This window comes from Triturus cristatus, chromosome 1_1 (assembly GCF_964204655.1).
Source record: "Triturus cristatus chromosome 1_1, aTriCri1.1, whole genome shotgun sequence".
Classification (NCBI taxonomy): Eukaryota; Metazoa; Chordata; class Amphibia; order Caudata; family Salamandridae; genus Triturus; species Triturus cristatus.
The window spans coordinates 85852528-85868940 of NC_140579.1; the positions used below are offsets into that span (position 1 = coordinate 85852528).

General features: G+C 45.5%; 1 long non-coding RNA gene and 1 pseudogene across 1 annotated transcript in view; both read right to left on the bottom strand.

Annotated features, from left to right (window-relative positions):
• Positions 1-16413, bottom strand: part of LOC146869539 (uncharacterized) — a 159043-nt gene that overhangs the window by 103615 nt on the left and 39015 nt on the right. The window lies entirely within an intron of this gene.
• On the bottom strand, positions 3923-4734 carry LOC146869541 (proteasome subunit beta type-11-like; annotated as a pseudogene).

Genomic DNA, 16413 nt, shown 5'->3' on the forward strand with positions numbered 1-16413 from the left:
CCCTGTCCCGGGCACACGGACTCTCAGGACGTGCGCTCGTTTTCCACACATTTATTCCAAATTTCTGTGTAGTGGCACTATGCCAACTACGCCCAGCCCTACAAACCACCAGACATGTATTTACTTATAATCAGGGACTCATTAATTCCATGATACAGAGGTCATCGCTTTTAACACTCAATTGTAGATTGCCACAGTTACCAAATAATTCACCACCTGCTGAATAATATGCAGGTTAAAGGAAAGAAATGTTTCTAACTGAAAAGAATCAGAACATATAAAGCAATGAACTCCGACTGAAATGCAGTTCACAACAGGCTGCTCTTCGCCCACTGATCGCTGTTTTCAAGCATTAAAGAGGAGAAAAGTCTGCAGAAATAATGTTAATGTAATGGCCTGGCCAAGGGTCTTTAGCTACAGTGTCAAATGAAAATCTAAACATTAAAATACAATTTAAGCAAGGTTCAAATAATGATTCATTATTTGTCATAAAACCTTTCACTATTCATGCAACGCTATGTTTATTTCGCCATGTTCTCAAAGGTGCGGTTGTTTACAGTGTAATAAATGTTTAGCAGAATTCCAAATATTTTGCAACTGTTTTTAAAGTCTAGGATTTTGAATCTTAAAGTGCCTTCTAATGAAGCACACAGATAATAAATGTGTTTTGAACAATAATGTTCAACTATGCAGAAAAGTATTTTGCTTCCAGTAAAGCGCACATTGGAGTGTATGCTTTTCAGGCTGCTCTGGAGAGACAGCTTTTGTGTAAAGTCATGTTCTGGCAGCAGGAAGTGCTGGGGCTGACTCCAAGCTGGATCACCTAAACTTGGGCACAATGAAGTATGAGATCTCCCTGAAGCAGCAATCGGGGTCAGACATAGATCAGGCATGGTCTAGAAAATTCCTTTACTTGAAAAACAGAAAAAGTAATCTCCCTTTAGCCCTGCATCCACCAAATGACAATACTCAGGAAGACCTATTGGCATATCCTTGTTAAACAAAAAGGTTCATGGCATTTATAAAGGTGCCCCCAAGCGTTTTCCTCCTCCCTTCAGTGTCGGGGTCCCTCCCTCCAGCTGCAGAAATGCAGACAATGCATTTCCACTGTCTCTGGGGTACAGGGGGAGATCCTCGCCCTCATCATGAACCATGCTAAAACAGGAGGGTCCCACTCTGTTTTGTAATTAATACCGCAATGAAATCTTTAAGGGTACACATCAAAAGAATCTCCATTTTGATGCATTCGATGTTTGTATTTCTAACTTTTTATATTCTCCCACAATGCTTTGGTCATGACGTCATCGCTTCATTCAAGCACAGCCTAAAGCTCCCAATATTACCCTATATATATATATCCACCATTACTTTCCACTTAAACCCCTTGACCTGATCTTCTGTCCTTGCTGAAGTGGTCTAGCAGTAGCCTAGTAGTGGACAGACTGTTCGCCTGATTCTAGGGCCTCTCAAAAAGTAACTAATATAGCACGTCCTCACATGCAAATAATGATGTCTCTTTTTGCAGTTCGGATCCTCTGAGTGCATGCTGCCTCCAAAGTATACTCTATGTTACTAAAACCCTTCATGGCAAACGCTGACCTTGTCTCAAAACTCCTGATTGCGGCCTCGCCGGTTTTCTTTGAATGACTTTCTCCTCACAGTCCATCCTGTGCAGGCTCCTCTCTTTGAGTACAGCCTACCCTACGTCATGTGTATGTTCATCCGAATCCCTTTTATTGTATTGTACTTCATCTTAAAGATCATAACCTGTTATTCTTTGAAAGTCATACCCTGCAACCTAGCAATGCCTAATCTCTTCTAGCTGATCTGTTAATCCCGTCAACCGTCTGCATAAACCCATGTACTCCCAACCCCCGTTAATGATCACATCTAACTCCTACTAGTTTAATACACCACAAATGGACAGTAGTGGATGCATGGAATGGTCACCCGCAGAGCACAAGACAAATCCCAGTAGTGAACCCCAACAAATAACCACTGGATTCATCATGAACCTTGTGTTCAGGCAAAGTGCGCTGACCAGAGTAGAACACTTCAACGCCCCTTCAGGGGTAGTAAGCACTTTATAAATGCAATCCCAATCTGCCTTGATACTGATATCAAAGCCGAGGAGGAGCCTCGCTGATCAATGAGATGTGGAGGCTTGATGGCAAAGCCAGGCTGCAACTGACCCCACCACAGTCTGCACAGCCATGTTTTGTACTTGCGGTGCAAGAGCAAAGACTGGCTGCTGGCTGCAGGGTCTGTGGAGATGCAGAATACAGGAACATTAGAAGGAAGGTATATGCATGGATTCCTGCATACATAGCAGACCCTTGATGACCTCTTCTGAGGTCTTTGGATGCGCCTTGCTGCTGTGTCCCAACCTAGTCCTGTCTGAGGAAGGTGCGTCCCTCTGCCCATGGAATGAGACTGCTCAGGGTCGGATTGGTAAGACGGGCACTCAGGCAATGGGCCGGTATCGGAGTTGCAGCTGTGGGCTGCTTTTTTGGGCAGCGGGTTGGCCGCTTTGGGCTGTCTGTGCTGTTCAGATACCGCCAGTGGCTCAGTGGGGGCTTGAACGGCCTTTCTGGAGGCATATGGGCTTCTATTACCCCCCTCTTACCAGGGAGGTGACACTCTCAGCCTGTTACTGGGCCAGCCCATTAATGAATGCAGAGTTGGCAGGGTGCCCGAGAAGAGGCCTCACTTATATTCAGGTGTGGTTCACTAGTGTGAACTCATCAGTGCACAGAGTGCAGGCAACATTTGCATTTTTTGATGGCAGTGAAGTCCAGAAGCATGCCTCTGTTAGAGTAACACCCCCTCCTTCTTTTCATAAAACTTAAATCACTGACGCAGTATTTATTGGAAAGGCACAAGCCGCAAATATGGGCCACTTTTTTTTTGCGTGCCCGGGCTGATTTGTTTATCCCAATCGAACCCTAACCCTGCTGCCTTCCTTCTGGAGAAGTGACAGTGAGTCCTGGCGCTACTGGCCCTGCCTGGCCCAACTCACCCTTTTCTCCTCCCCACGGGCACTGGCTGTACATGGCCCTGGTCTTGTGGCTGTGATTATCGAGCATAGTATGGTGTAATGATACAACTCCCACAGCGCTGCTTGCCATTCCTTACATTGGCATACCATAGTTCAGGGGCTTACTGTTCCTGCCACGGATCAGCAAAACCAACTGGGCTTTTCATCCTGGAATAAAAACAAGCACAACTGATTGAGCCCCAAGAAAAATATCTTATTCAAAACAGTGCTAAACAGATAGAATGGCATCAGGCACTATATAAAAGATCATTATTAATGCATATACATATTTTTACATTTATAATCATGAAGCATTATACTAAGAAGCCTCGGCGGTGTTAGAGATTGCGCTCCTGCTTGGGTGAGTTCATCTTAAACGCCGGCATGATGATAGAAGACAGAATTAAAATGCGGCGCCTGCTCGTGGAAGCTGCTACCAATTAATACCAATTAACAGAGTTCAACCCGTTATTAGAAAAAATAGAACTGTAAGACCTGGCAGAATTTAACAAAATGCTGCCGTCAGGTTTGTGTGCGGTTGACAGAAGAGAAAAGTGAGGCTTTTTTGGAGAAAAAAAACATATATTGGCATGGTGACCATGAGGTAGCAGCCTGGCTTCCGCCACCTATTGTTGTTCGAAAATGCCCTCTCCTGTGACAACATCCAAAATGGTGGGGCCCCCGGAAGAATGAGGTGTGTGCGTGGTAGAAAAGACTCGCTCCCTCTCTCCCGTTCTTCGACAGACAAGTCCTTGACGAGAAGGCCACAGACTGTTCATAGAAGGGCCCCTCCGAGAGCCCCCCTCCTCCCCCCACTTCTCACTTGAACCCAAGAGACCTCAGTCTCCCTTGCTCGAGCCCTGCTGGCCATCCTTCCGCACCCCTCTAGCCTTCATCGTCTTTACCATTGGAGTCCCGTTGGCGTCCCTCACCAGGGACCTGTTTGCCCTCCTCTCATGCATCCAGTCCGTAATTGGAAAGGAAGAGACGTCCCGACGGCCAACTTTCATCCAGCCCCTTTCCTGCACGTGGTAGAGGTCCACATTGCCACCGGAGTAGGCGTCGCGGTGCGTGGCGTGAGTGACGGCTCTCTGTGCCAGGTCGTAGGCTTCTGGGATAGACATCTCGTAGTGGTAGCCGGAATCCAACACGCCGTAGGCATAGGGTGACCCCGAGCCCACTGAAAACAGATGCCCTTTCAGACGGCTGCCATCACTGTACACATAGTAGAGCGCGGGGCCAGTGCGGTCCCAGCCGCACAGCGTGGAGGCCACGCACACGTCCGTACCCCGGTAACGGTACAGCATGGTCGACAAGAGCTTGGCTGCGCCAGCCACTGTTAGCCGGTGCCCGTGGCGCAGCTCGTAGAGGCGGCACTCTCGCGCCAGCACCCGCACCCAGGTGGCGCAGTCCGCAGAGCTGCCGGAGGTAGTGGCTAGCAGGTGACTGTGTACGGGATGGACCTTCTCTGCGAACGGACAGGCCACCAGGGGGCCACAGGAGGCGCGGGTATCTGCAGCCACGATCACCCCGTGCTGGAAGGTGAAGGCCAGCGTGGTGGTGCCGTGTGTGGACTCAAGGCGGCATCCTGGGGGCACATCGAGGCCCCTGCAGGCCGTAGGCAGCCATGCATCACTAGGGCTGATAGCTGCTGGACCCCGGGGTTCACTGAGCCCACACACTGCCTGGAGGGCCATGGTGCTCCGGCGCCAGTGTGACGAGGTCGCCGTGGCCCTTGTGGTTTATGCCTCACACTGCCCTGCTCTTGTAATGTGGGTCCACCCCTCCCTGAACACACCCACCGACACGGCTTCTAGAGGCCCCCGTGCCCCACGCATCCATCAACATGGCAGGTAATGGCTTTGGATTGAACACCACCAACACCTTGGACGCTTCCAAGTCCGGGTCACGCGTAGGGATACAATTCCAGGCGTCACGCTCAGTGAGTTCCAGGCGTCACGCTCAGTGAGTTCCAGGCGTCACGCTCAGTGAGTTCCAGGCGTCACGCTTAGAGGTAGCATTCCGCGCAGCCAAACACTACCTTAGAATGAATCTTCACTATTTAGATAGCTGTGATATCATTATCCCTGCATCTCCCCACTCCCTCTTACCTAACACTTCACGACTGTCAGTGCTTATCCCAGGAGTAAGAGAGGTATAGGAATTCAGAGGCAGTATGGAACATTAAATAACACTTGATAGCAACAACGCCCTGTCGGTGACTTACATTAGTAAAAAGAGAATCACTTCATTTAGAGGGAACTAAAGGAGGGGCACAATTGCTTACATTTTAAGTTACACGCCGTGGTGGCCTCTTGGCTCCAGGTCAGGCCCAGACCCTTAAGGTGCCCTCAAGCAGGGGTTTCCGGTCAGCTGTGCCGTGTGCAGGTGTCCTCAGATAAGAAACCACTCCTCCTGGCTAGCATAGTCACACATTCTCTCTCTCTCTCTCTCTCTCTCTCTCTCTCTCTCTCTCACCAATCAAACTGGAGGAAGCCGTGCTTTGCAATGTGCTCTTTTGTTGGGTGCAATTGGTTGAAAGTTTATTCGTTGTCTAGTTTCACAATTGCTTACCTGTGTAAATTTGCAACATGGCTCTGATCTAGGAAGATCTCTGTGGATGTGCTAAAAGATCTAAAGGGGGGGGGGGGTCAATTGTCCATTGCTCCAGCCGAACATAGCATTTGCACCATGTGCACCACATCTCGGGTAGGTGACTTATGATGCAGCGTTGTGTATCCTACTTCGAAGTCCCAGACAGTACAAACGCACTGGGTCCTTTTGGGCACTTCTCAGCCCTTCAGTGGGGAGAGCTTGTGGGCCTTTCTCCACAGCGGCACAGGTACAAAGGGCCTGTGCCCCTTGACTAAACTCTACCTGATACTACTGTCAACCCGTTGAACTCATTGGGCACCAAGTATAACATGGCTCAGGTGTCTGATCTAAATCCAGATGTAGAATGGAAATACAATTCTGTCAACCGTCCCTGGTGTCCATATGATTAACCATCACTGCATCCTTTCCGGGCTTACAGAGACCTTACCTTCAACCAAGATACCGTTCTGTGCATGGGGCATGTTTAGTTCTACAATGCCTTGAACAAGGGACGATTGGAAATTTCACCTAAATAGTGGACCTGCATTCCTGGCCTACTGATACAATGGGGTACACTGTAAGTACGCACTCAGAGGAATCATGTCACTGATCCCCCAGCTTTGAAGAGCCTGCCTTTCTGTTATTAGCTTCCGACTGAAACCTGGGCACCGCCCACAAATTCGAACGCATGCCCTCCTCACTCCCCAGAAATTGCATCATTACCAGTCAATATTAGTATCAAAACAAACCTTGGAAAAAACTATGTTCACAGATCTGTTATATCCTTGCAAATGAGAAGTTCGTTTACTTTATGAGGTTCTGGATCTGTGTCATTGTGGGAGAACGCACTTCCTTTGAGCTGGTGCCCTTCGGGCCAAAGCTAGTTTATTTTTTTGTGATTGATATGTAGTATAACTTCTAATTTTTTTTTTTTTATTACGGTTTTAGAGTTTCTATAATGTTTTTATTCAGGTTGAATACAGTAAATTAAAAGTTAGCATAGCATGTTATTTAAGACCTAATGATTTATTGAAGTATCAATGTTTTCTCAAACAATCTTTTCACCTCTTACATTTAAAGTATTTGAGAAGAGTCTTATGGTGGTCAAACCTCCTGCTGTCACAGGTGCGGAACTGTACCATCGCACTACGATCCTAGGTACCCTAGGCGGAGATCACTCAGGAATGGGAGGGTTGTCACATTGAGCATGTTCTGATAGTCTGACAGTTTAGCAGTCTGATAGTCAGTCTGACAGGTGGTCAGTCCAGACCTTGTCCACCACACTATTCTTTAGGCTAGGGCTTTGGGGCACGTGGAGGACTTTGGAATTCTACCAGCCAACAAGCAACTTTACCTACTTGCCCGTTGACCCTCATGAAGGGGAAGGTCAAAAACCAGGATTATAAATTGATTTATCTATAGCTGGGTGATATACAAAGAGGTGTTTTTTACCCTGGTCCCTGTTCCCCCATCTAGGGGGAGCTGCTGAGTTCAGTGCCCCTGACACGGATCCTGTTATCAGTGGTCTGAGGGTTCATAAAGGTAGTAGCAGGAACAGAGAGCAAACCTGATTCAAGCGTCTAGGCGACCTTTTTACTGTGTGTCGTTTCCCCCCCCTGCACCTATACCCTCAGCAGCAAAGAGGCCATCTGCCATATTGATACTCTCTGTGAGATACCAACGCCGTGTAATAACTGCTTCTATGTTAGGTTTAGAGGAATTTATAACTTAGAAATCGGTTGATTTTCCAAGGATGCTTGTGGTCCTGTAAGGGTAATTTTAGCAGTGGCTTAACAGCATCATGGACCCAGCAGGCACCAGACCAGATGCCAGAAAAGAATTTGCAGAGCTTTGTGACGTGTTTTGCTGCCTTCATTGGACATGAACCCCTTGGATAGCATTGGGCTTACGCATGTCTAAGACCTGTTTGAACTGTGATTCCGGCACCTACTGTAAGTGATTCAATAATGATCAAGAGCTATTTGTATCCTCCACTTGCTACGAGGCTGTGGAGGGACTAAATTAGATGCCTGCGGATTGATCTGCCCTTTTCTCCTAGAGGTCCTCCATGATGACACCTAGATCTGGAGGGGGGAGGGAGGGATTGGTCCTTGGGCGGGAGGCAAATGAATCCAAGGGTAAAGCAGAAGGTTGCTCATGTAGCACAGTAAATATACTTATAAACATTACTGTTTCAAGGCGCCTGAAGTGCCCAGCTTCATCCTCACAGTTACATATTTAAAAAATGCTTAAAAACATTATGCGTTTCAAAACATGCTGCATCTGATGCTGTTTATTTTGCTTGGTAACCGGCTTTTTAACCTCTTGACCACTTTATATTTTGCTCCTTAAATCACAGTATAATTTCACTCTAGAGACTCTAGCGTTGTATCTGCCGTTTAGCGTCCCCAACTTCGACTCCATCCTTTTCCAAGAAGTGACATAAGCTGTGTCTTGTTCGACATTTGGGGACCCATTAGGATGGCGGATGGACCTGAGTCGGCCCGCCATCCTCGCAGTGTTGGGACTGGCCGCCAGACGTGCGGCGGTCCCTCACCGTTAATTAGGATGCGACCGCCACCCTGGCGGTCGCATCCTGCATATTTGACATTGCGGCGGCTGCTGCTTACAGCAGCACCGGCCGAAAAACCAAAATGGCATGTTGTGCAATTGCATGTACGACGTGGCAGGCACCGCGCAGTGCCTTCCACCTTGTGCATGCAAATGAAGTGCATCCCCCACCCCGGGGGCCCGCATAGGGCCCCCAACAGACATCCCCGCCAGCCTTTCCATGGCGGCAAAGCCGCCATGGAAAGGCCTTCACATCACACCATCCTAATATCGATGGCGGTGCCTGCTAGGCACTGCCACCATATTAGGTGATTTTTCCATGCGGCTTCGCTGGCTCGGTGGTGGCGAACGTCACAACATCATAATGAGCCCCCATCATGATGGTGTAAAGTTCATTTACACGTCTCAGGTGGAGCTCTGACAACTTTCGATTCACCCAAGTTACAAGGGCTGTAACAATGTGTTGTGATCTCATGTACACTTCATTCCAGGATTACCTCACTGGAATGTAGAGTGTCAAAATGTGCTTTGGAAGTAGCATATTCTATATTGGTCAGTTACCTGTTGGACTGCTGAGGCTGTGGCTAATAAATACAGATCAAGAAGTATTTCTGTCTATTGACTAATTACAATATACCTCACTACAATTTGGCAACGATTTAGCCACAGCCAAGGACCTACGCTACAAAGAAGCTCTGCCACAAGAGAGAGAAGGTGTATACATCGTGCTTGGGAAGACAATCAGGCCAGTATATATCTTTTTCAAGACTATCATCCAAGCGCTGCATTATCAGTAGTTTCCTACTCCTCACGTTATTGACACCGGAGAAGGAAAAAAAGTTACCGCGTTTAAGTTGAACAAAAAGGAAGCTGTGCCTGTCGGAAGAAACATTTAAAAGTTACACGCTAGACTGATTGTGTCTGAAACTGCTAAAGTTCATTTCGCATTGTTGAAGGAAATATTTTCTATTGAGGAAAACACAGTAAAGAAAATAACATTTTGAATGTTGTTATTCAAATATTGAGCGTAACGAAAAACAAATCCTCGAGGGCACTGTGCGTGGTTCTGCTCGTGAGGAATTACGAAATACGAGCACACTGAGAAATCTACTCCTGACGCGAGCGCACTGCGCGTGCCTCCGTTTAGTCACAGCGTGATTTTTCTCGAGCACACTAGACAATTTACATTTGAGCGCGTTCTCAAGTACAGTCAAGCGCGTTTTTAAAAAATAAAGATAACGAAGATCTTGAATCCTTCTTACCTTATAAACACCTTCCTGATTAAAGCGTCTTTTCGTTCAAGCTGAACTTCAGTTTTGGTATGTAGTACGTGCGTTTACAAAGGAAGTCTCAGTTCTGCTCTACAACTAGAACGCCAACCTACTTTGTAAAGAAAGGTTCCAGGAAGTTGTTTTTAACAACCAGTACGTTCATCCAATGGATTTTGGAGCAGTGCAAGGAAAAATTACAGTTCATTGAAACAAAGTACAAAGTTAAAGATTGTCTAGCAGTGCATCTTTTCACAGTTTTAAAGGACAGCTCTTTCATACAAAGTGCACAGCCATGGATCATACACCATTCCATATAATTACAAGAAGAAATTAAGTTAAGTTACACAAGCTTGCACGTCCGTGATGTGCACACGCAGTCCAAGGTAACAGTTTATTAAAGCGAAATTTGCATGTCCGTGATGTGCACATGGAGTCCAAGGACATAGTTTATCAAGGAAAAACTGGCACGTCTGTGATGTGCACACATAGTCAAAATTATTAGTTCATCTAATAGCATCTACAATATATTATTTAAGTAAACATATTAGCGAGCTGACACTTCTGTAATACGATCACGCATTAATGTGTAGTTGATTATATGTTTACTGGTTACCATGCCTGTCATATGTTTGTACATCATGCTTCAGCACCCATGATACACACATGGTATCAAATGTATTATCTATTGTCACATTTTTAAAGTCTAGCTGTTCATTATTAACATTAGATTTAGTTTGATATATATTTTTTTGTTGTAAAGTTAATTGGCATGGCTACCATGCAGAATGTGAATGCTCCACCACCCTTTCTTCAAACTTCGGGTGATCCTCCTGTATCTTGGAGAAATTGGTACATGGCTTTTACAAAGTATTTGGGAGCCATTGGAGGTAATAGGTATCGTCCAGAACGCAAAAGGGTTTTATTAGAACATAATTTGGGTTTTGAAGGGCAATCTATCTAGGAACATCTCCCACCGTGTCCCATCCAACAGGACCAAGAAGAATTAGATGAATATGAATTGGCGGCTAAAAAATTGGTAAAACAATTTGAGGCGCAACCAAGTTTGATTGTTAACAGGCATACGTTTTTTACTAGGGAGCAATTGCAAGATGAATCTATTGACGCATATGTTGCTGTGTTACGTATGTTGGCTGCGGAATGAGAATTTGAAGATTTTACTGATCAACTTATTCATGATCTGATAGTTGTACGCTGTTGGGGCAAAAAAGTCCAAGAGAGACTCCTCACCATGAGAAATCTTAACTTATTAGAAACCATTGATATAGTCTAAGGTATTGAGGTTTCACTTAAGGCTTCAAAGGAGCTTGCTCGTAAAGACAATAGTAGTGTGTCTGTAGTGAATGAGAATACAGTTTTAAAACAAAACAATAATTTAAAAAAATACTAAAAAGAAAGAGTTCAAAGGTGGATTTTTCTCACAGAAAAACATTTGTTTTAAGTGTGGCTATCCTAACCATGGTCCTAATGGTCGGCCTTGTCCTGCAGAGAATGTAAAATGCAAGTTATGTAGCAAAATTGGGCATTTTGCAAAAGTGTGCCAGTCGCCCAGAGACAAAGTCAACACAGTTCCAGATGGAGATTTGTGTGACAGTTCGGATGAAGAACAAAACTGTTTGAGAGGTGTGAGGGACATGGTTGTCGTTGTACAGGATGATGAGTCTAATTGTGTAGACCCTTATGAAACCATTGATGTGGATGGTAACATTTTAAGACTTCTCATTGATTCTGGTGCCAGAATGACAATGGTGACTGAAGAACTGTTTGCTGAGAACTGGCGGAAACTAGAGTTCTTTGCACCCGACAGAAATCCTGTAACTTGTTTAAGTCTAATGCCTTGCAGTTGTGGTGCATACTGTCATGAAAGTTTCCTGTTTTTTTGTGTGCCACGCATAGATGCTATTGTCTGTGGTAGTGAGTGATACATGTGAGCGGGATGTGAGTGACTGTTAGTCTTTGTATTAGTGCATGTGCTTGTGTAGTAACCATAGTGAAGTTTTTAGTTTGGTCACACAGTAGTCAGTAGAATTCCGGCACATACATTTTTTATTGTGTCTCACTACTTTTTTCACAATGCCATACTGATTCTGATGAATTTTGTTTGAAGTTTTTATGTATTCATTGGTTATGATGCCTAATATATGAGTGTCATTTTAATGGGTGTTATTTTGGCATGTGTATTTTGCTTTATGTCGCACAGTGAATTCTCCTGTATGTGGTTGTGTTGTGTTTGTCTTTATTTATTTATAACACATTTATAGAGCGCCTGGTTACACCACAAACGGTGTGTCCCCGCGCTATGACACAGGAGAAAGAAAATAGCAGTGAGGAGATGCTAATAAGAACTCCATAGTGGTGGCGCCTTCCATAATTATATTCGGTCTGGCGGCATCAAGGGGGGAGCCGGATTTTATTCCTCTGGCTGTGTCCTTAAGTACGTCTAGGCTGTGTACGGTGAATTCGTCCAATATGCCTCCTACATGGTATTTGTTGTTGGCATGAATAGTATTAGTACCAAGTCTTGCCTCTGTAGGAAAAGTATCATAAATGTTCTTAACCTTAGAGGCAAAGAACTCCGCAATTTTGTCACAGTTCTCTTTGGAGGTAGGAGTTTCATCCGGCTCCTTCTGAGTTCTTAGCGACTTCAATATCGTGAATAGTTCTTTAGGAGCATTCTTAGCTCCATTAATTTTCTCCGTGTAGTAAGTGCCTCTGGTTTTCATGATTAGTGAGTGGTATTGTTTGAGTTCATATTTGTATTCCTCTCTCGCTTTGGTACAATAATTCTTCCTCCATATACGTTCCAGCTTTTTACATTTCTTTTTAACTACGGCTAGTTCATTATTGAACCATGGTGCAGTTGTACCCCTCCTTTTAGGGATTCTGGTGTTCCATGGCGCTATTTCATTTAGTGTCTCGGAGATCCACGAATCTAGTTGGTCATTTGCACGATTAGTGTCCCTGTCCCATGTAGGTTCCCTTTCTATTAGAGCTTGCGAGAAGGAAGTGGGATTACATTTTTTCCAGTTCCTAGTAGTTATTTTCTGGTGGGGTTGTTTAGGGAGTTTTCTGTGTGTAGGTAAGGAGAAAGGCACTAGGTAGTGGTCTGACCATGGGATAGGACAAGGAAGTCCCACCATTACATCTTCGCAATTAGTGAAAATGGGGTCTAGTAGGTGTCCTTTTTGGTGGGTATGTGTAGTGACCCTTTGGGCTAGATTTAGTGTAAGTAGGTCTTTACACAAGAGGTTTATACCCTCGTCCTGTTTGTTGTCAAAGTGTATGTTTAAGTCGCCTAACACCATAAATTTGTTGTGTCTGAGGGCAGGTTGCACTATTGTATCCACTAGACTTGATATGAACTTGGTGACTGGGCCCGGTGGTCTGTATATTAAGATACCACTTAGTGTAGTGCCATCTAATGTTGACAGCGTGTATGAAAGGGCTTCACAGTCATCAATACCAACTTGTTGCACGTCACATGTCATATTGACTTTAAGGATTATGGCAATACCTCCTCCATTCCGTCCCGAGAGGTCCTGTCTAACTATCTTGTAGTCAATGTTAAAGGCATCCAGAACATCTGGGGTGGAACTCTCGTTAAGCCATGTTTCAGTAAGGAATAGGGCATCTAGTTTATGTTCCTCAAGTAGATCTTTAATTTCATATTTGTGTTTGGCCAATGATCTGCAGTTAAGCAGGGCCAAACGCCACACGTGAATATTATTAATCTGTGTCTCTGGCCTGAAGTTGGCTTGGCAGTGCCCACACTTCAAAGTGTCTTTGTCTACATTTAGCCTATGTTTGCATGTAAGGTTCAGTGGTTTGGATAACATGAGTAGCTCTTCCCTGGTGTAGATAATCCTATCTCTGGGAGTTGCGGGACCAGGGGACCAGGCCCCTGGGCCCGTACCGGCGCGGACGGGCGCAGACGGGCTTGCCTTAGGCGCGCCCGCTGCGCGCGTCCGCTGCGCGCGTCCGCTGCGCGGTCGCCTACACATGTGTTTAAGTAGAGGAGTCAGGTTAGCTCCTCCCCTCCTCCCACCCAGGAAATACGTCAGCTAGCTCGGCCGCACCCTCCACACAATCGGCACAAGCCGTGATGGATCGGGGCGGGCGGAGCTGTAGCGGTAGGCCAGGTGAGCTGCAGTAAACAGTACAGATGACAAACACTTTAAAACGCGCTAACTCGTGAAACTGACAGAGTGTATCGGCGCAGTTTAAAAGCAATGTAAGAGCAGTTTAAAAGCAGTCACAGTAAAAATAGCGATGTGCTTTAAAATCAGAAAGGATTAAAACATTAAAACACGTACTCTCGCTGAAATTCTATCTCCTAGTGTCCGCTGCGCGGTCGCCTACACATGTGTTTAAGTAGAGGAGTCAGGTTAGCTCCTCCCCTCCTCCCACCCAGGAAATACGTCAGCTAGCTCGGCCGCGCCCTCCACACAATCGGCACAAGCCGTGATGGACCGGGGCGGGCGGAGCTGTAGCGGTAGGCCAGGTGAGCTGCAGTAAACAGTACAGATGACGAACACTTTAAAACGCGCTAACTCGTGAAACTGACAGAGTGTATCGGCGCAGTTTAAAAGCAATGTAAGAGCAGTTTAAAAGCAGTCACAGTAAAAATAGCGATGTGCTTTAAAATCAGAAAGGATTAAAACATTAAAACACGTACTCTCGCTGAAATTCTATCTCCTAGTGTCAGCGTGCGTCCTCCTGAGTGCATCCAGATCTCCTTGAAAGATGTTCACAGTATGGATTGTAGGTCACAGCTATGTCTTCGTGATTTGTGCCGCGTGGCACCAAGCATGACCGGAACAGTGTCGAGCCACCTGACACGCTACACGGCGACGTCCCGTTCAGAAGAGGTCGCCAAAATGGCACTCTACTCCACTGTTTGCCATTCCACTCTTTGCCCTTCCACTCTATCACACTCCACACTACCTTCCTCTACGCCACTAACTTTTAATCATGTGAAACAGCAGCTACGCTGGTGTACAACATGGCGAAAACACATTGGCAAAGCCAATAGCTCTTGCATAGACGAGACCTATTGGCTTTTCCAATGCTTGTTAGTTTTAATGCCTATCATGGGAAAATATAATTCTCACTGGCTCAAGGAAATGGCACAACTGCAATGTAGAAGGCTAAAGAATGGAAAAGAATATTGCAAAGTAAAGCACTGGCACACCAGAGCTAGCACTGAAGTATTCTTCTCACTAGGAGTATGCATGACATGCATGTGATTAGGGTGAATGCAGTCATTCACAGTGCAATAGAGTCAATGGCTCATGTGGGCTGACCCATTGTTCATGCTGGCTTTACACTTCAGTAGATGGACGCAAAATGGGCAGGTTACTTCACTTCCACATTGTATCCATTCTAGAAGGATGAATGTGGAAGTGTGATTGAACACACAGGCTTGCTCCATCACTTTTCAGATGGAAGAACACATTGTTCTTTTAAAATATTTAAAATAACGAAAAATTTATTTTGGATCATTTAATCATTTAATGTATATTGATCATGTTTTTTGTATACTTAGCCTTTTTGATACTATTAAATTGTTTCTTACAGAGATTGATCTGGGTTTTTGTTCTTTTTGTTTGCCCATATTTTCAACAGTTGCCTAAGTAGTTATATATACAATTGTAACCCATTAAGTGCCACCATAGTAGAGTGCAGTAATTACTGGGTGCACCATTTTCACCTGATTCCTCTCTCCAACTTCTAGAATGAAGATTTAACTCCTTAACTGCGGCGCACATTCCGCCGCGGGAGTTCTAATGAGTGGGCGGGCCGCGTCGGCCAACGGACGTGCGCAGCACTAGCGAGGTAGTGCTTGTGATGGCCTTTGGCCGACGCGAGCACGGAACGGGTTAAGCGCAATTTATGCATGGTTTCAATAGTCTGGCACTTTTTGCATTTTATTGGGCCAGTGCGATCAGACGATAAGCATTAAATATGTGCATTGTTGGATATGTGTGAGCTGTCTGTTCTGTCTCATATATTGATTTAGAAGTCAATGTATATTATTTTTTAGCAGAAAGGGCTGTTGGAAACATGTTGGTGCCCAAATAAATGGCGTGTCTCCACTATGCTCTTTGTGTTCCAAAAGAGGTTATGTTAGGGTTTAGTGTTGTTGGGGTCATGTTGGGTCAATCAATCAATCAGGCGTTTGTTGAGCTCGACTACTCACCCGTAAGAGTCTCAAGGTGCTGGGGGTGGGGGGTGCAGGTTCCAGTCCATCAAAGAGGGGGTCTGTCGAAGAGCCAGGTATTGAGGTTTTTTGCAAAGATGGGGAGCGATGTTGTCTGTCTGAGGTGGAGCGGAAGGGCGTTCCAGGCTCTGGCCGCGAGGAAGGAGAAGGAGCGGTCAGTAGGTTATCTTCTGTTTTAAGTATACTATTAGACAATACTGTGGGTCTTTTCCCAGACTGATACAAGGATTCCAGTGCCCAATAAGCCTGTCTCTCCCAGGATCACTTCATACAGATATAGCCAGTTCTCATTGTCGTTATAAAACGTTGGTCGTCCAATCTACTATTAACATAGATAAAGAGAAAGGCCATGGGTGTGGTTTCAGGTTTGTACCTGGGAGGCAACACCCTTGTATATTTTCCTAGTTGGGTCATGCTTGGCAGGGCCAGTTGGGACCTTCTGATTGGGATCATACATGTTAGATGAAGACACTCCACTTCTGTGTACTGTCTTGGATGATGAGTCAATCCCCAACAGTGTCAGAGATTTGTGCCCCTGTCGGGCCTTGGGTGTGGTGCTTAGGGCACAGTGCTTCAGCAGCGAAAGCTGGTTCTTCAGTTCTCTGAAGTATAATGTACTAGGGTGAAAATCAGAATGCAAACATGTACAGGTGCTCACAGTTCCTTAGCATACAGAATATTACTTCTTATTGCTGCTTTGT